The sequence below is a fragment of the Pelodiscus sinensis genome, chromosome 19 (assembly GCF_052426305.1).
Source record: "Pelodiscus sinensis isolate ZL-2025 chromosome 19, ASM5242630v1, whole genome shotgun sequence".
Lineage (NCBI taxonomy): Eukaryota > Metazoa > Chordata > Testudines > Trionychidae > Pelodiscus > Pelodiscus sinensis.
Window position 1 is genome coordinate 27844790 of NC_143070.1, and position 20233 is coordinate 27865022.

Genomic DNA, 20233 nt, shown 5'->3' on the forward strand with positions numbered 1-20233 from the left:
CCACCAGCTACCCTGCTGGCCACCTGCCACTGTTCCTACTGGCCACCCACCAACTACCTGCTCTTGCCCCTATCGTTCACCCTGCTGGCTGCTTGCTCCTGCCTGCTGCTGCTTCTATGATTGAGATTGGTCTGGCTCTGGGATAAACCCAGTGATTTCTGCTCTTTGTCAGTTTCCTTGGTGATTTCAGCTCTTGGCCCCCCGCCTAGGCTGGACAAAAGATTCCAGCCCCCACTGGAATAATATTTCAAAATAACAAAGAGATTCCTTAAGGAGTCTGTTTTAGGTCTATCCTTAGAATGGGTAGTGGGGGAGGGAGAGACAGAATGAACCCGTCTCATAGCTCATGGCTGGAGGACATGTGGCCTGCTGGTTCACGCTCCTTCCCCCCACACCCAGAGTCCACTCCACTTGAGTCTGGAAGGGGAAGGCTCGTCTATCCCAGACTTTTTTCAATGACAGTGTCTCTCCTGAAAGCACTGGTGTCATATTTTACAATTCCTACAATTAGAGATAAAATAGTTTGTGACCCCACAACAGACAATTTAGTTACAATACTCCACATTCCATTCTCACAACCGATCCTCCATCAGGCCTATAGCACTGGCTGAACTGGATTTACATAGCCACAGCCCAGATTCCTTTCCCAGCCCAATAGGAGCTGTATTTACAAATCAATAGTTGAGTACCTTGCAGGGCTAAACAACTGAAGGAGTGTGCCCACACCTAGGACTGCTCTCCCCTTTCAGCTGGCTGTATTGGAAGCAGTGGTTGAGACCCTGTTTACTTCTGTAGTGTAGATGTACTCTGAGCGAGTAGGGCTGATACAGGGGGAGCAGCTCAAACAGGCCAAAGGGTTGGCCAGGAGCAGGACATGAGCCCTGCAAGGCAGCAGTGACATCATAAGCACCGTGTGCAGCACCTCAGCTCATTGGTTAGGAGGCAGTGACCTCACAGAGGGTCCAAGACAACAGCCAGGTGGGACAGGGGCAATCTGAGAGTACACACTACAGGGTGTTTGAGCTGCTCCCCATGAAAAGCGGAGAGAGGGAGCCCTTGGGGGTGGGATCCACTTGTGCCTGTTGTTCAGGGTTAAATAAGATCTCCCCCAGGAGGTCGCCTGTTCCCTTTCCACCTTCAATTGGCTGGGAATCAAATCAAGCAAGGGACAGCAAACGCCAGGCACTGTCATTGTCTGGGCCACAGATAAAGACCCTTTTGGAGCTGTGTTCCAAGGAGGAGTCTCTGCAGGCCCTGCAGTCCATGCGGAGGAATATGGACATTTATGCCAAATGGCCAATGGTCTTACAAAGAAAGGCCACCTCCCTCCTACCCCCGCATCCTAGACCAAGTCAGAGCCAAGGTCAAGGAATTGCGGCAGGGGGATGTGAGGGAAGCTCACTGAGAAATCAGACGAGAGACGGACACTGTCAGTAAACACTCATATCAGAAACGCTCCTCTGGATGCTGGGCCCACCAGAGCCGTGTGCTGCTGCCATCTGCCTGCTCCGTGGACATCTTCCCATTGCAGAGAGCGCACCGAGCCAGACTGTGACTAGACAGCCCGTCTCTGGGCACCCAGGGGCTACATCTACACTGCAGGCTTCTTGCTCAAGAATGGCCGTTCTTGCGCAAAAATTTGAGAAGCATCTACACTGCACGCGCGTTCTTAAGCAACTAAATTTACGGCAAAATGTAGGAAAAGAGGGCTTCTTGGGCAATAGTTATTCCTCTCCCCATGAGGAATAAACCCTCTTGTGCAAGAGCTCTTGCACAAGAAGGTAGTATGAACGGGCAACAGTTTTTTTGTGCAAGACACCCCTATGGCTAAAATGGCCATCAGAGCTTTCTTGCACAAGAGAGCGTGAACACTGCCTCGGACATTCTTGCCCAAAAGCACATGGCAGTGTGGACGTGCTCTTGCACAAGATGTTTTGCACAAGAACTCTTGCACAAAACAGTTCTTGAGCAAGAAGTCTGCAGGGTAGATGTAGCCAGGGGTTGTTTGGGTTTCCTACCAGCACTGAGCTTTGTACAACAGCCCAGGGAACATTGTGAAAAGCCAAAACCTTCCAGCCCTGGGTGTCCCCGGCCAGCCAGAAAGTGGCACAAAGGTTCCTGGTAGTGCTGGCTTGGGGTAGGTTGAAACAAACCCACACAATTCAGATGAGGTGGCCCAGTGGTTAAGGGGATGGACTGTTAATCCCTTGTGCTCTGCAGGCATGGGTTCAAATCCCATTCTCATTGGATGTTTGCAGCCCTTCCTCTTGCTTCTCTCAGATCTCTCTTCAGTTCAGTGCCAGCCCCTCCTGTATCCCTGCCTGCCCCAGCCCCTCCCACTGCAGCCTGGGAAAGGGGAAATCTCCACAGAGACACTCCCAGCTGGGACCCTCAATCCCTTCTGCCCTCAAGGGGAAACCTCACAAAGGAGATGCCAGGCAGCCAGGCCATGGGGGTCTCTGAGATGCCCCAGTCCTGCAGCCTGTCCCACCTGGCTGTTGCCATGGTCCCTCTGTGAGGTCACTGCCTCCCAGCCAATGAGCTGAGGTCATGTAAAAGTTCCTTGTGATGTCACTGCTGCCTTGCAGGCTCATGTCTTGCTCCCAGCCAGCCCCTTGGCATGTGTGAGCTGCTCCCCTTCTGCCCCCCTCACTCAGGGCTGGTTCTGGGGCTCACAAAGGGAACATCAGCGGCTGCTCAGGGGGCCACATGGCCCCAGGGTCACCTTTTAAATGTCAGGGCAAGCCAGGATCTATCCAATCGCTTCCCCAACACCCCACCCCTTTGCTGAGCCCCTGCCCTCACCAAACCTTTCCATGGACTCTTGGTTACTAATGGACACTCGCCACTAATGACATAATCACACCCCAGCCATTTTGCTAGGGCTGCAGCTGGGGAGAAAAGTTTCATTTAAATCATTAAACGATTAAGCGTTTGAACTGTCTCATGTTAGTTGATCAAACTTCATTTTAAATAAAGGAAAAACATTACGGCCAGCATAAAAGATTTCGGTGCCACACCCCTAGAGACTCTGGAACAAAGATGACACATGAGAAGAACCCAACTTTCTTCCTTTTGCTGAGACATGGATGGGTCTAGCTCAGGTTTCACTCAAGGGATCTGTCTGCATGTGAAGTACCTGTGACAGCCGCTGCGCTCCTCTGCCCCTCATCAGCAATGCCATCTACTTGGGGGAGCAGGTGCCCTGGGACTTGCAAAAGGGTCAACCTGGGCAAACTAATGTTGCTCAGGGACACTTTGATAGCTCAGCTGGCAGAGCAGCAGACTATAGCGTGTGTTTGGTAAATGGTCCTTAGGTCGCTGGTTCAACTCTAGCTTGAAGGAGCCATTCTTTTCCCTCCAGCGTGGCCTTAGCAGAAAGCAACCAAGCTGGTTACCTTGGGTCCATGTCTTCAGAGCCCTGCACTTCAATTGACAAAAGGATTGTGGGGAGGAGCTGCCAATCACGTTTCTTGGGCTGCGCAGGTTCTGTCCACACACAAAAGTTCTTTTGGAACAATGGCCGTTATTCCACAACAACAATGCAAGAGTCTACACAGCAATTCCGTTATTTTGAAATAATTCTGAAGTAACCGGCGGCTTATTCCGACTTCTGCAAACCTCATTCTACAAAGAATAACACCTGTTCCAAATTAGCTATTTCAAAATAAGGCCTGTGTAGCTGCGCCACTGCTGCTAGTTTGAACTAGCCCCTCCCCGGGGCCATTCTGAGTTATTCTTCCCAGGGACTAAATCGAGACAGCTCGTCCACAGTGGGGAGCCTGCCTCAGACTATACTGAGGTTTCCCTGCAGTGTAGACGTGCTAGTTCGAAATAAACTATTTTGGAATCACCATTCAGGACTTAGAAACCTGCAATGTGAGTTCATATGTCAATGGGACCTCCTGGGGTGCACTTGTTGGTGTGAGGTTTTTCATACTGCAAGCTTTTTGCACAAGAATGGCCGTTCTTATGCAAAAACTAGCGGAGTGTTTACCCTGCATGTGCATTCTTGCACAAGAAAATATACAGTAAACCATTAGAAAAGATGGCTTCTTGCACAAGAGTTATTCCTCTCCCCATAACGAATAAGCCCTCTTGCACAAGAAGGCAGTGTGCACAGGCAAGAGGGATTTTTTGCGCCAGAAACCCCTATGGCTAGAGCTTTCTTGCACAAGAGAGTGTCCACAATTCTCTTTATAAGGAGATAAACCATCTCATAGAGCTGGAAGGAGCCTTGAGAGGTCAGGTAGTTCTGTCCTTGCGCTAATAGAAGCTCCAAGAACCAACCTTGACAGATATGCCCCAGATACCTAAATGGTTATCTCAAGGATTGACTTCATAACCCTGGGCTTAGCAAACTAACATTCAAATAACTGAGCTATCCTGCCTTGCTTTTAGGGCTAAAGCACACAGCAGTGTGGACTTGCTCTTGCACAAGAACTCTGGCCCAAAACCGTTTTTGGGCAAGAAGCCTGCAGCGTAGATGGAGCCTAAAGTTTTTCATATTTTTTTGTTTTCAAAATATTTCAAACAATTGTTCAATGTGCCCCAGGCCTGGAATTGTGCTGCAGCCACCTCCATTGCTATGGTCGCTGGCTCTGTGTGCACTGGCCTTCTGTCTGGGTGCTGGCAGGGGGGTGAGAGGTGGTGGGTACCGATGGGTAACAGGTGCCAAGGCGCATACAGAGACGCCAGCGCCTGCATCTCTGCAAGTGACCTCACTGTGCACACCTCAGCTTTTAGGAAACACTCTCCTCCTGTCTGCGCCTAACACCAGTGTCACTGTCTGCTCCTGAGGGGTCCTGTCTGGGGGGAAATGGCAGTTCCAGGGGACACTTGCCCAGTGTTGAAACATCTCACAGGTAACATGGCAAAGAGGAAGCCAAAGAAACTCTACACCTACCAGGAAACATCACAACTGTCAACCCAGATGGGACTTGAATCCACAATCCCTGGTTTAAGAAACCATTGCTTTGTCCATTAAGCTGCTGGGGCACACTAAAGATAACAGAGACAGAAATTCCCTCTTCCAAATGCACATTCCTCAATTTTTAGGTGCCAGATTCAAGCCGTTAGAAGGAGCCAGAAACACAGAAAGGGCTGATCACACCCCTCTGAGAACCAGCTCTCAGGAGGCACCTCCAGCTGCCCCCAGAGTGTGAAACTCAACACCTTGACATCTCATCTCCCTCCCAAAGCCAGGGGCTTGTTCCCACAGCCGCAGCCTCAGCAGGGAGCCGTGCTGGCACTCACTGCTCGTGGGGAAGGGAGCGGGTCCCACAGGGTCTGGGGCTGGTGGGGAATGGGCAGTTGTCACTGAAGGGGAAGGGTAAAACGCAGCCACATTCTGAGGGCAGGGAGAGTGGCTGGGGCTGGGCTGGTGGTGCCGTGGGACATCCCTGGGGGAGCTCTGCAATGTGACCCTGGCTCCCAAGGCAGCAAGTGCAGAATCCCCCTTGGCGAGTGCAGGAGGCTCCGACCAGCCTGGTTTAAATCTGTCTGACGGGCTGGACTACCCTGATGCTGGAGTGTCAGAGCCCCTGTCAACCGGCCTGTGTTTGTCCCCTCCCCCACCAGGCAGAGAAGGGCCCACGCTCCCAGCAGGGAGTTACAGGCATGTCTCTCGCACTCAGACGACCATGGAGAAGGACTCACTGGCCCATGTGTGGTACCCAGGGACTTACAATGGGAGTCAGAGCCCTGCCTAGCCAGTGCCAGTCATCTCTGCACCAGCTCCAAGTTTCTGGTTTCCTTCTCCCTAACGAGCCTCCCCAATCAGCCTTTCCTGAACCAGCAGTTCCATGGGTGGCCAGGGGAGGCCTCTTCTATGTCCCGGAAGGACATAGGAAAATGTGAGCAAAGGCCACAGCAAGGAACCACTGGGAGTTGAACCCAGGATCGCCTGTTTACGAGACAGGTGCTTTAGCCAGCTAAGCCATGGTGCCCTCTCCAGGCTATTACCTAAAACTGTTCTATTCTATGGTCCCAGACAACACCTTTGACTCCCAAAGTGCAGCCATTCCCCATTTCCCTCCAGCCCTGGCTGTGTCTGGCTCCCTGGGCACAGAAGGCTACAGCTCAGTGGGCAGAGGCTCTAACATGCACATCTCCCCCAGCCGCTGGGACTGTGGAGTTGGCCTTGAGATTTAGTGTTGCTGGGGGAAGGGAAAAGTGCAGCAAACACTAATTGTCTGGACTGTAAGCCCTTGGGTCTCACAGTTTGGGTTGGAGACCCCAGGTGGTGGCCCGGCCTCCTTGGGTCGGTCCCTTCCTGAGGGCACAGAATTAAGAGAGAATTCCTTTGTCCTATAGCAATCCGAATTGGCCAATGAGCAAGTCACAAATTTTTCGTTCACATATAAGTACAGGAGAACGGTCTCTTACAGTAATGATGGCCAAGTGGTTAAGGAGTTGGCTTAAAAATCCAAAAGTTTTTCCCTGTGCAGGGTTGAATCTTGCTCACACTGAGGCCTGTGTTTTGGTCATACCCCTAACAAGGGCAACAAGCTTGACTGCCAGCTGTTTGCACATCTGGACCCAGAAATATCCTGAGCCTTGGTTCTGTTAGCCAGTTTCTTTTCAGCTCACTGCAAACTGCCTCCCAGCCGTAGGTGAGGCTGAGTGTGCATGAAACCAGCGGTGCCTGACCAATGTGTCTGCTTTTCCTACCATCCCTCCATCTGTACCTGGAGTCGGCTTCCTTCAGTTGAACTTTGCCTTGTCCCCACAGCAGGAAGCCAAAGGGAGCAAAGAGCAGAAGTGCAGGATACTGGTGGGGTGCCCTCTGGGTTTGATTTAGTGAGTCTTAGTTTGACTGGCTGAATCAAGTTCCAGAAGATTGATCACGGCAATTCCTCTCCAGCTGGACGTGGTTCTTGTTCTTCTGTACAGAACAGCCAATGGGCGTTCAGATCTCAGCCTTGCTCAGTTGATGGGAATAGAAACCAGACACCCAGCAGGTTTGAACTGGTTTCAGTTGAGGGACCCGTCTGCCTGGTTTACATGCATTGGCACAAGAACACATGAGGGGTTTGCTGACATTTTAAGAATCCCTGTACAATAGAAATCCATGACTGACACACCTGGAGGTGCAAATGTTTCACTTAGGATAATCAACTTTTTAAGGGGGCACTTGAGATTGAACCAAGGACCTCTACAATCGGCACTCAAATACTACCACTGAGTTACACCCGACAGTGGTTGTACTTTTCAGCCCAGTGTTGGGAACTTAGCACCTGGCAGCACTGCCTGCATGAGCAGGTGGTGCCTGCAGGAGCAGATTGTCATGCTGAAGCGGGAAGACCAGGAACTGGCTCCAAGGTAGGGTTACAACACTGCTAGAATCCTCCTCCTCATCCTGGAGCTACAGGTCATCAGCATTGTCATCCTGAAGCTACAGCTGCTGCTGCCGCCCAGGTGTCTCCCTCACAAACTCCACAACCATCCTTGGACAAAGCCTTGGTCCCACTGCCTCATGTCAGGGGCCTCAGCAGCGCTGGGGGGTGGCTCCAGGGGGAGAAACTGGTTCAGGAGAACTTGAGCTGCTGGGCCACTGAAGCAGGCCCCCAGCAGCAGCCTCTGTGCAGGGCACACACGCTCCAGGCCTCCCGGTCATATTGAGTCTCCCTGCCCCCCAGCTGGTGCCTTGAGGTAGCCACTGCAGCAGCAGGAATTTGGGCATCAGTTCCCCTGCTTTTGGGGACAGGAAGCCAGGCCAAGGCCCTTTTAGCCACTGGGGCTGTGCAGGCTGGAGCCTCCCCCTACCAGATCTCTGCCCTGCTTCCTGCACAGCTCACATTTTTGCTTGTTTCTGCTTCCTTGTCCCTAGCAGGCAGCTAAAGGAAGGGAAGTCACCAAACCAAACACCCCAAGGGCCATCATGGGACTTGAACCCATGACCTTGGCATTATCAGCACCACGCGCTAACCAGCTGAGCTAGCCAGCCTACAAAAATGCAGCTCACCAGTGGCCCTTTCAAGAAAGGCGCCTCAGGCAGCAGCAGGGACGTCTCTGCAGCTGCCAATGGCTCTTCTCTGACAGGGCCACTGGCGACTCACTGTGACGTGGGCTGGCTAGTCCAGCTGGTTTGAGGGTTGGTCAAGGTGGCTGGCGGCCGGCAGACCCAGGGCAAAGAGGCAGCCGGAATCTCTTGTTGCCAGCGCCTTGCCTCCCAGCTTCTTCCCTGCCAGGAGCAGCAGAGTCCTGAGCACTGCCCTTGACACCATGGGACCAATCTCCCCTCACTCAACTGGGCCAAGCTGGTGCCCAGCTCATGCCCTCTGGGACCTGCTTTACTTGGGTCCTTCCGCCCAGAGCCCCCTTCTTCTCCTGGGCTGCGACGAGCATCACTGGGATCCTTTCTTATATCCCAGCACAGGGCCATGTCTCCAGTGACAGGAGACGGGGCTGGCTTCAGGATTTCTTTTAGCGCAGCAGCAAGTAAGGGGAGATGGAGGAAAATCAACCTCGTTGGCAAGCTTTGTGTGACAGGAGGGGTGAGAACTGGGGAGCCTGCCCCCCCCAGAAGGGGCATTTGGGTGAACCCAGGAGCAGCAAGAATTCAGGCCTCCCAGGTGAATGCATTGGGGACAATGTGTGAGCCCTTCCATAAGCATTTTCTGCTCCCACTGGGAAAGGCAGCTGGGCAGGACCAGCCTGCAGCCCACATCCCTTTCAGCCCCAGATGCTGGAGGTAACAGAGAGGGGAGGAAAGTCCATGGCCAGAGCCTCCTTCCAGCAGTCTGGCCTGGCACAAAATATGCATGATGGAGCCTCTCCCAGCAGGGCTATGGTCTGTTCTCTGCAAGGTGCTCAGCTGTTTCATTTTTCTGCAGGCCCATTGTATGTGTCCCTGGTGGCTTCATTTACAGTTTTCAATCTTTACATTTGCATCCCTTCTTGGAAAGAGGGTGCAAGTGTAAACATACCCTACGTAGCGAGAGTTGGCTTCCTTCAGTTGAGCCTGGCTGTGTCCCTACTTCAGGAACCCAAAGGGAACAAAGAGCAGAAGTACTGGAAGCTGGTGGGGTACCCTCTGAATTTGATTTCGTGAGTCTTAGTTGGACTTGCTAAATCAAACTCCAGAAGATTGGTTGTGGCCATTCCTCCCCCACTGGGTGTGATTCTTGTTCTTCTGCACAGCACAGCCCATGTAGACCAAGGACCTTCAGATCACACCCTTGCTGAACTGATGGGAATAGAAACCAGACACACAGCAGATTTGAACTTGTTTCAGTTGAGATGGGTTTGCCTGGTTTATGTGCATTGACCCAGGAACACATTAAGTCTACGTCTACACTGGCAGCCTTTTCTGGAAATGCTTATAACGGAACAGTTTTCCATTATAAGTATTTCCGGAAAAAGCGCATCTACATTGGCAGGATGCTTTTCCGGAAAAGCACTTTTTTGGGAAAAGCGTCCGTGGCTAATGTAGATGTGCTTTTCCGCAAAGAAGCCCCGATCGTCATTTTCACGATCGGGGCTTTTTTTGCGGAAAAGACTACTGTGCTGTCTACATTGGCCATTTTCCGGAACAGTTTTTCTGGAAAAGGACTTTTGCCTGAACGGGAGCAGCATAGTATTTCTGGAAAAACACTGACAATTTTACAGTAGATCGTCAGTGCTTTTCCAGAAATTCAAGGGGCCAGTGTAGACAGCTGGCAAGTTATTCCAGAAAAGTAGCTGCTTTTCTGGAATAAATAGCCCAGTGTAGACACAGCCTAGGAGTTTGCAGTAATTTAGAAATCTCTGCACAGCAGAAATGCAGAGTGAGATGCAATTGGAGATGCAAAGGTTTCAATGAAGTTGACCAACCTTTCAGCAGGCACTTGGAGTTGAACCCAAGAACCACTTTGCCTACAGGTACTCTACCACTGAGCTACACTCCCATTACACTTGCTTGCTTGCATCCAGTGTTAGGAAATTAGCTGTTGGCAGCACATTCTGCAGGAGCAGGTGGTGCCTTGCACACATGGCGGGGGGAAGACGGCCCTCTATGGGGTCACACATGTGTGGTGTCCCCCCACCTACAATCAGCATGACATGTCACAATAGCGCATCACCCCCTGTGCTCCCGCCTGCCCTGTGTGTGTTGCAACCTCACAACACTCACCTGATGTTCCCTCCCGGTTGTCCAAAGACATTTTGGAGGCCTCCTTCATCTGGAGGACCAGTTCCAGGGGGAGGGTCACAACATTCCTGGAATCCTCCTTCTCTTTATCCTGGAGCTGCTGGTCAGCAGGTTTGTTGTCCTGAAGCTGCGGCCGCTGCTGCCCAGGTGTCTCCATCCCAGACTCCACAACTGTCCCTGGAGACAGGGTTCCCCAACCCCCAGGACTTGGTCCAGTTCCTCACAGTATGCACAGTGCTAAGGTGCTTCCCCAGTGCAGGAGCTGCGCTCACGGGTCCTCACATACCCCTGCTGCAATTCCTTGACCTTGGCTCTAACTTGGTCTGGGGTGGGTGGAGGTGGCCTTTCTTTGGCCATAAATATCTGCATTCCTCCGACTGGACTGCAGGGCCTGCAGAGACTCCTCCTTGGACCACAGCTTTATCTCTGGCCCAGACCATGACAGGGCCCGGCACTTGCTGCCACTTGCTTGGTCCTGTGATGTGTCTATGGAAGGGCCAGAGGGGTCTCCGGGGGCTTGTGCCTGTGACATGGCTCTCCGAGAGGCTGGAAGTGCTCCATCTTAGCCAACTGGATAGTGAAATTATACTAAAATAATTGGTTATGGTAGAACTAAACGGTACTTGAATTTCTCTTTATAAACTGGGATCCAAGAAGGAGACCAGCAAGAAGAAGAAAAGGGGAGAAGAGAAGAGGAAGGAAAAGGGAAAGGAAGACCAAGAAGGAGGAGGGAAGACCTTGAAGCAGAACTCACCTTCAAGGCAGCCTAAGAGCAGAACGGCCGGGACTCCTCTGCACAGCTGTTGCAATGGTTTGCTGTGTGAACTCTGTGGCAGGTGACATTAGGGCTGTGCACTGGGATTATTTACCAGTTTCTCTGGCTTTACTATGCCCAGAGCTGTGATGGCTGAGTGGTTAAGGCGTTGGGCTTGAAATTCAATAGGGTTTCCCTGCGCAGGTTCAAATCCTGCTAACAGTGAGGTCTGTGTTTTGCCCACACCTCTTCCTCAGGCAGCAAGGGCCTCTGTGAGTTACCAGCAGTGGGGCTGTTACTGTTGTCATCCGGACTGGATTAAGGGGTGAGCTGTTGAGCTAGTGGGGCAGCTGCCAGCAGGCACTGTGTGCCTTGCTCCTGGCAGACTACAGCAGCTGCCCTGGGACTGAAGCTGCATTAACCTCCACAGCACCTGTCAGCAGTGCCCTTCCCCATCCAGCTGTGGGGCTCTGCATGGCCTGCCCCAGGGGACCCTGGGTTGCACGCCAGCGGTGGTGGCAGGACCAGGCTGGGCAGCACAAGAGCATCCTGCTACCACAAGCTCCACGCATGGAGCGGGAGGGGCTGTATATGCACTGTGCACCCAGGGTGGAACCTCACATGGACCGTGAGCCCAGGGGCAGTGCCACATGCCCGGAACACTAGAATGGCTCAGGGCGGCCGTTGTCAGCATCTAACTAATTGCACCATTAGGCCATGTCTTCACTCAGGTGGAGATTTCTGCTGCAATCCATCTCCCAGAGTTTGATTTAGCAAGTCTAGATAAGACTCTCTAAATCAAACCCAGAGGGCACCTGCACCAGTACACACTGCTCCTGCTCTTTGCTGCCATCCTACTCACACTGTGAGGGCACCAGCAAACTCAACAAAAGGTAAAACCAATTCCAGATATGTGTTGGGATATGGTGGAAAGAAGAGACACATTGGCCTCACCACAAGGCACCCCCAGGAGTTGAACCCAGTATCTTCTCTTTACAAGGCAGGTGCTTTAGCAAACTAAGCCATGGTGCCCTCCTTGAAAACAGCCCTAAAACTGTTCTACTTTATGGTTCCGGAGAACATGTTCCCATTACAAAGTGCAGCCGTTCCCCATTCCCTTCCAGCTCTTGCCATGACTCAAGGCCTGCGCAGCCCAAGGCATTTGATTGGCAGCTGGTACCCAAAACCGTTTTGTCAATTGTAGCATCGAACTCTGAGGGGACAGACCCAAGGCAGCCGCCAGGTCCTAAGGCCAGGCCTGCAGCCAGGGGGAGGAAAATAATTCCTCCTTTCAGCTGGAATTGAATCAGCAGCCTAAGGATACTTGCTGAGCACCCGCTACAGGCCTCTGCTCTGCCAGCTGAGCTATGGAAGGTGCCTGGGGCAGGCTGCTTTGCCCAGGTCGGCAGAGCAGGGAGAATGACGCCTTCCTATCCCAGCCTCCTCCCCATCCCATCGCTGAGGTCATGGCAGAGCTGAGCCCGGGCTGGCAGCAGTGCAGGCTGGTCAGCCACAGCCCTGGGAGAGCAGCTGGGGGGCTTGGCTGGGGGGCGACGGGCCCGTGTGCTCTGCTGCTCACTGACGAGCTGGCTGCCCAAGTGCCCACACAGACGCTTCTTCAATCCCCACCCCCCTCAGCCGCCCACCGCCAGCCTCTTCCAGCACAGCCTGTCCCCCTCCCCTCACAGGGCTTCTACAGGGACCTCTGTCCCAGGGGGAATGGGGAGCCCCTGCCCCCGGCACCCACCCCCCCGCTGCTGCTCCCCCCAGAGCAGAGGATTCACCCGGCACAAGTAAGTGCCTCTGTCCCCCCCGACCCCGGCTGCTGGGTTCCCTCCTGTTTAGCTGCCTGGCCCCAGGTAAGGTCACATGAGACTGCTCATATCACCCTCCTCAGCACGGAGCCCTGGGCAGCCGCCCTGCTCGCTCAGGTCTCAGGCTGGCAGGACCTGCAGGGATACTGGGTTTGAATGACAAGGTGTTGGAGCAGCTATTAAAAGGCTTCTTCCTTGGCAGGGGCATTGTGCTTGTGGATTGGCTGTTTTTTGGATGACTGGTGCTTGCACATGCAGCTGGGCTTTAGCAAATCAGAACGATGTGAGTCGTGAGTAACCCAGCGCCTCTGGACATGCGAGTGGAGTAAAAAGTACAATATTGTCTAAAAAAAACCAGCCTAGGGACTCGCTCTCAGAGCATCTACCCATCCCATCTCTGTGCCAGAGCTTCCCACCGTGAGGGTGAGAGAGCCGCCCCCTCCCGCCCAGTGAGGAGGGAAGCAGGGAAACCAAACAAGACAAAATCCAACGTCCCCAGGGATTCCAAGGGACAAAGGCCTGGTGGGGAAAATACCCCCCCTTCACCCAGTGTTTTCCCTGCCTTGCATTCAGCCAGCCCCCATGGATCAGGCCAGTGTTTCCAGCCTTTGTGTTTATCTACCATTGACAGGCAAACCCATTCACAAACTTGTGCCAGACCAATAACATTATATTTACATATCTGCATATCCATTATGCAAATAACAAATATGCAAATATGGAAATAAACTGTTGCCAGTCCCTAACAGATCAGTGTTTGCAGATATCTACACTTAAAAAAAAATCATGGAAGAAATTCCCCTCAGGCTGCTGGAGGGGGCAGCTCCTCCCCCGGGGGGACTGGTGCCTGCAGAGGGAGGGGAGCAGGGTGAGGCACCCACTGAGACGGGGCATTTGGGACACCCTGGTTATAAACTTGAGAAATTCTGTTGGGGGCAGAGGAGTTGGTGTCCTCAAGTGCCACCACCAGTCACCTCTGCCCTTCCCCCTCCCCGCCCGATGGGGTGAGGGAACTGCCTTTGTATCTCCCCGCTCTCCTTCTGTACAAGCCCTGCCCTGTGTCCCCCCTTACTTTGAAGTAGGAATAAGACCCTCCGGAAAAGGGCGCTTTTTCCGGAGGATCGGGGCCAGTCTAGACGCTCTTTTCCGGCTTTTTTAAAAGCCGGAAAAAAGCGGCGGACATTTTTATTTAAATGCCGCGGGGGATATTTAAATCCCCCGCGGATTTCCCTACGACGACTAGTGAAATTTACATGCCCCTTCCGGAAAAGGGGCCAGTGTAGACGTAGCCTCGAAGTTTTCTCCTTAAAAAATATGTTAACGAGGGACTCAATTGCATGAGTCACAATCTCATTTGCATATTTTCTGCCAATGGGATTGTTTTGCAAAAACAAGCAGTGTGAACATATTATTTTTGCACAAAACCCCCTTTTTTCACAAGATTCTTATGCCCCCCCAAAAGAGGTATCCTGATCTTGCAGAAAAAGGGGGTTTTGCACATAAAGAAAGCTTCCACATTGCTTGTTTTTGCACAGCAACTCCAGCACAAAATCAGTTTGCCAGAAAATATGCAAATAAGATCATGACTCATGCAAATGAGACCCTCGTTAGCACCTTTTTTGCTGAGAAAATTCATAGTGTAGACGTAGCCGGAGAATCTGGTGCTGATCATGCAATAGAAGCACATTATGTTTAAACAGCTGCCGTATGAATGTACCTGAAAGTCACAAGGATCAATGATCTGTGTGAAAGGCAGGTGGCCAGTAATTAGAGCCCCATGTATGTTGTGGGCACAAAGGAAGGTAGGAATGTGCACCGGCAGTCTGATAACAGTGTTTACTGTATGTTTGTAATAGGCTCCTGCCCATCTCCGGTAGATTTGGGCAACTCCTCCACCAATTGCAATACACACTAGGCCGTTCCTCCCCAGCTGGGTGTGGTTCTTGTTCTTCCGCACAGCACAGCCCGTGGAGACCAGGGACCTGCCATTGGGCTTCCAAATCACACCCTTGTTGAATGGAGGGAAACAGAAACCAGACCCACAGCGGGTTTGAGCTGGCTCCAGCTGAGGGACGGGTTTGCCTGGTTTACGCACATTAGAACAGGACATCAGTAAGGATTCGTCTTCATTTAAAGAATTAAAAAAAATAGAAACCTAGAATGTAATGGAATTGGAGAGAGAAATGTTTCCATTGAATGGTCAGTTGGATTCGAAGTAAGGCTCATATAATTTGTAGTCTATCACTGAGCTACTCTCCCTGATGTTTGCACTGTTAGGAGTCGAGAAGGGATCAAGAGGCTTTTGCAGCCCACACACCCCTGGGCCTGTCTCCATCGCTTCTGCCTCTGCCAGGTGAAGGGAAGCCGCTGGGCCCAGCATCTTTCTACCCAACAAGGGCCGGCTTTTGGGGAGAGGGAGGGGCCACTGGAGCTGCTTGGTCCCCTGGCTGTGTCCAGGGGGAGGTGGCTCTGCTGAAAGCCAGACTGGTTTTCCTGTTGTTAGGCAGGACCCTGCAATCCATGTTCTCTCCTGCTTTTGTAGCCTCTGTTGCCTTCTGCAGGTGTCCCTTCTGATGGGACAGGCATGTTCTTCTCAGGGTTTGGGTACCATGTTGCCCTAGGAAGGCGTGTGGCCAAAACACAGGCCTGGCTGTGAGCAAGATTTGAACCTGCACAGGGAGCCCCTATTGGGTTGCAAGTCCACCACCTTAACCACGTGGCTATCACAGCTCTAAGTAACAGCAGGCCAGGGAAAATGGCAAATAATCTCAGTGCCCAGGCCTGACGTCACCTGACCCACAGAATTCACACAGCAAGCCCTTTCACCCGTCATGCAGAGGAGTCCTGGGTGCTCTGGTCTGAGGCTGGCTTAGAGGTGAGTTCAAGGGAAAACCTCACAAAGGAGATTCCAGGCAGCCAGGCCATGGGGGTCTCTGAGATGCCCCAGCCCTGCAGCCTGTCCCACCTGGCTGTTGCCATGGTCCCTCTGTGAGGTCACTGCCTCCCAGCCAATGAGCTGAGGTGCTGAAAAAGTTCCTTGTGATGTCACTGCTGCTTTGCAGGCTCACGTCCTGCCCCTGGCCAGCCCCTTGGCGTGTTTGAGCTGCTCCCCCTCTGCCCCCCTCACTCAGGGCTGGTTCTGGGGCTCACGCAGGGAACATCAGAGGCTGCTCAGGGGGACACATTGCTAGGCCAGAGGCCCTCCTGTGGGGCTGTGAGTGTTGCTGTCCCTGCTGTACAGACAGGGCCATAGAGCCTCAGGAGGCTGTAGCCGTGGGAGACACTTCCCTGCTCTCGGGAGGGAGACGAGATGTCAGGGCCCATGACTCGGAGCCAGCTACAGATAGCCATGGAAAGCTGATTTTCAGAGGGGTGTGATCAGCCCTTCCTGTGTATCTGGCTTCTTCAAAGGGGCTTAATCAGGAGCTAAAAGTTGAAGAAGGGACATTTAGAAGGGTGAATTTCTGTCTCTAGCAGTTTTTTTCTGTGTGCCCCAGTGGCCTAATGGACAAGACACTGGCCTCCTAAGCCAGGGATTGTGGGTCCAACTCCCACTTGGGGTGACAGTTCTTTCTCAGTGACAAAGAGTTTATCTTCCTCTACTCACTGAAACAGTTGCCAAGGATGCTCCCCAGTGGCTGTCTCCCTCTCTGCAGAAGCTGTTCAGACCCCTCACTAGCAAATGCTGATGTTAGGTGCAAATCTGAGTGCTAAAAGCCCAGGTATTCAAAGTCAGAATGAAGGGGCACATCTTGGTCTAGAAGTGACAGCCAGAGGGAGGTGGCTGTAGCAGAGCAGGGTCTGTCTGGAGACAAAGCCAAGGATAAGAGGCAGAGACTCCAGAGCAGCATGGGGGGGGGGGGGCTAGTTATTTGATCTGGCAAATGGACATAAAATCCCCAGGCCCTGAGCATGGTGCGGGCGAGGCCCATGGGGCAGTTTGCCTGGTGGGTTTGGGGGTGGAGAAGCTGTGAAGCTCTGTGAGTGGATAAGGTCCCTGGCTGAGCTGTGCCACCTGCCGTGTGTGTGACTCAAACTGTCCCTTGTCCCCTTTTGTGTGTCTGTTGCGCTTCCAGTGTCTTTCCTCAGGCACGTCCATCCACCAAGGGATCTTTTATTTTCCTTTGTGCCGCTCAGCCACAGACACAGCAGAAGGGTTTTGCTGCAGCCACCGGCCCCAGCCCCTCTCTCCAGGGAACTGCAGCCCCTCGGGCCAGGCAGCTGCTCCCAGCATTCAGGAGGTATCAGGCCAAGAAGAAACCATCTGACACGGTGCTGCCAGGGAGGGGCCTCACTGCTAGTCGCTGTTCCTGTTCCAGGAGCAGAGCAAGTTTTGTCCTGGGCACCAATATTGAGCGTGTGCACCTGGGTGTATGTGAGCTCCCATGGCTGTGATAGTTTTTACACATGAAGGGAAATGCCCCCCTTGAACACCCTACACCTCCCACACACACGGCACTTCTCCTGAACTGCTGCCTCTCTGGGAGGTGGATGAACTGCAGGTGCGGGAGGAGTTCCCTGGCTAAAAGTCAGGCAGGCAAAGTCCAGCCTGTAATACCCTGAAGAGGGGATTTGCCTGTCTAGGGAGGGCGGGAAACATAAAGAGCCATTTTAAAGAGACTTTGGAGGAGGGCACCATGGCTTAGCTGGCTAAAGCACCTGCCTCATAAACAGGAGATCCTGGGTTCAACTCCCGGTGGTGCCTTGCTGTAACCTTTGCTCACATTTTCCTAGGTCATTCTGGGACACAGAAGAGGCCTCCCCTGGCCACCCATGAAACTGCTGCTTCAGGAAAAGGCTGATGTGGGAGGAGTGTTAGGAAGAAGGAAACCACAAGCCTGCAGCAGGTGCAGAGGCTTCTTTGACTGGCACTGGCAAGGCAGGGCTCTGACTGCAATTGCTGGGACAGGAGAGCCAGCACCACACACCCTTGTGATTCCCTGGGGGTGTCAGCACCTAGGGAGCCTGAGGGTGAAACCTCTGCAGCTCCTGCGGCCATGGAGAGTCAGGGTATGTGGGTGTCACGTGCTTCTCATCTGTGGTTTCCTTCTTCCCAACACTCCTCCCCAATCAGCCTTTTCCTGAACCAGCAGTTCCATGGGTGACCGGAGAGGCCTCTTCCGTGTCCCAGAAGGGTGTAGGAAAATGTGAGCAAAGGCTGCCACAAGGCAACTCCAGAAATTGAACCCAGGATACCCTGTTTATTACACAAAGCTTCAGCCTGCCAAGCCATGGTGCCCTACTCAGACCCACTTGTAAACCGTTCTATGTACGGTCCCAGATAACACCATTATCTCACAAAGTTCGGCCATTCCCCATTTCCCTCCTGCCTTCCCACCCTGGTGGTGTCTGGCTCCCTGGGCACAGAAGGCTACAGCTCAGTGGGCAGAGGCTTTAACATGCACATCTCCTCTGGGACTGTAGGTTTTGAAGTTCTGCAGGGTTGTGGAACGAAGAAATGCAGCGAACTTTTATTATTAGGCTTGTAAACCCCTTGGTCTCAGGGTCTAGGTTGGAGTTCCCAGGTGGGGGCCCTGCCTCCTTCAGTTTGGTCCCTTCCTGAGAGCACAAAATAGACAACAGAGAATTCCTTTGCCCTGCAGCAATCTCTGTTGGCCAAAGGGTTAGCAACCGAATATTTGCCCAAGTTTAAGTGCAGTAGCAGAAAACCTTTTTATATGTGTTTCTGTGGTGTAGTGGTTATCACATTTGCCTAACACGCAAAAGGTCCCTGGTTCAAAGCCAGGCAGAAACTCAGGGTCTTCTCTTATTGCAGTTCCCCTGGGTTCCCACAAGGCAGTTCCAGGGCCTGCCACCTGGTGCAGGGTTTGGCAGCATGTGTGCTGGCTTTCAGGAGCTTGTGGGAGACAGCTCAGCAGGTTAGGCTGAGATGGGGGGGGGGAGCCCTGAGACTTCTCAGTGGTGCCTTGCCTGAGACCAGGTCATTGCTGCCACACAGTCTAGGGCCCACCTTGGCTGTGCACCTTCGGGACAGTGTGGCTGTCACCTTTGATGCAAGACCCCAGCCACCCCATTCCCCTTGCTTTCTTCTCACCCAGCACCCCCAGCTTGCTTTGTTCCTGCTCCTTCATCCATGTTCCTTCTGCTCCCTTTCTCCTGACCACACACGGCTCCTTGACGCTTCTCAAGCCAGGCCCTGCAAAGAGCCACCAGGCAGGAACCAGCCCTTTGAGCTCGGCTTGCACCGGATCTGGTAGTTTCCCACCACATCTCACCTGGGAAGAGGTGACTTGTTCTCCTTCCTTCTGACCTTACGTCTCTGTTCCCTTCAAAGGTCTCTGCTGCTCGGGACCCACCTCCTCAGGGCACTGCCCCTCTGCCACTGGGCTGCGAGCGGGAGACTCCACAGTCTCTGCACTTGGGCTGAGAAGTCTCACTGGGACTCATCTGTTGATGGGTTAGTCAGCCCGATGCCCAGCCGGATCCATTCCATAGCACTGCCCGAGAGGGAGCTTTACAAGTGCCCAGTGTCCATTGGTATTTTCTGGGGCTCTGTGTAGGGGATTGGTCTTGGCCATCTTCTCCACGGGAAATGCCTCTTCTTTGGAACAGCAGCTCCCAGGAGTTCAGGGAACGTCTTCTTCTCAGCTTGGGAAAGGGACGACTCAGGGGGGATGGGAAAGATATTTGTGCTGTGAAAACAGCAGGGCCCCCAGGGAAACTGGTAAATAATCCCAGTGCCCAGGCCTGATGTTACCTGCCCCCACACAATTCACACGGCAAACCTGGCTCCCCGAGCACAGGGCGAGTCTGGGGGCTCATTGCTGGGCTGTGGGGTGAAGCAGCAAACCAGCCTCCTCCTGTGGGGCCTGTGAGTGTTGCTGAATCTGGGCCCCTGCACCTGGGCAATGGCAAACAAAAGGTCTGGGGGCCACACAGAGACCCCGCTGGGCTGAGCAGGAAGTGGCTGGGACTTTGCTTTGTCTTTGCCTGTGGGCTTGGCTGTCTGCAGCCTGGAAACCTCCTGGCTCCTCAGACCTCTGGTCTGGATGGAGCATTACCGAAGTGAGAATAATGGAATTGCTGTGTAGACGCTCCCATTGTTATTGCAGTATAATGGCCGTTATGCCCAAGGAACGCTGCTGTGTAGATGCAGCCTAAAAGAAATGCTTTCATGAGCATGTGGGAGGAGCAAGGGCTCCTACAATGTCAGGAGAGATGGGGAAATGAGGTCACCTCTCTAGACATAAAAGAGATTATTTAAGAAAAGAGGATGTGTCAGGAGTGGGATTTGAACCCACGTCTCCATTTGGAGACCAGAACACCCAACTAAGGGAAAGACAGGTCCTTGAGTCTGGCGCCTTAGACCACTCGGCCACCCTGACACCTATGAAGATCCCTCTAATGGCAGTTTTCTTACATGTGTGAGTTGCTCGGGGAGGCGGCAGGAGCACCTCTCTTTCCCCATCTAACAGCCGCTCTACAGCCCAGCTGGGTTTATCCCCACTCACCCTTGTGGGGTGTTTTGCAGGGAGCTGACAAGAAACAGAAGAGGAGAAAACTCTGGCCGGC

The 20233-nt window shown here is 53.0% G+C and overlaps 5 non-coding genes across 5 annotated transcripts; 3 read left to right on the forward strand and 2 right to left on the reverse strand.

Moving 5' to 3' along the window:
* Positions 1–5874: 5874 nt before the first annotated feature.
* TRNAT-UGU (transfer RNA threonine (anticodon UGU)) lies at positions 5875–5948 on the reverse strand. The gene has a single exon. It is a non-coding gene; the product is annotated as a tRNA-Thr (tRNA).
* Positions 5949–11029: 5081 nt separating this feature from the next.
* Positions 11030–11111, forward strand: TRNAS-UGA (transfer RNA serine (anticodon UGA)). Its single transcript has one exon. It is a non-coding gene; the product is annotated as a tRNA-Ser (tRNA).
* Positions 11112–17331: 6220 nt separating this feature from the next.
* Positions 17332–17405, forward strand: TRNAM-CAU (transfer RNA methionine (anticodon CAU)). The gene has a single exon. It is a non-coding gene; the product is annotated as a tRNA-Met (tRNA).
* A 977-nt stretch (positions 17406–18382) lies between these two features.
* On the forward strand, positions 18383–18455 carry TRNAV-AAC (transfer RNA valine (anticodon AAC)). Its single transcript has one exon. It is a non-coding gene; the product is annotated as a tRNA-Val (tRNA).
* A 1482-nt stretch (positions 18456–19937) lies between these two features.
* TRNAL-CAA (transfer RNA leucine (anticodon CAA)) lies at positions 19938–20046 on the reverse strand. Its single transcript has 2 exons — positions 20009–20046; positions 19938–19983 (listed from the first exon to the last, which is right to left on the reverse strand). It is a non-coding gene; the product is annotated as a tRNA-Leu (tRNA).
* Between the last annotated feature and the right edge of the window lie 187 nt (positions 20047–20233).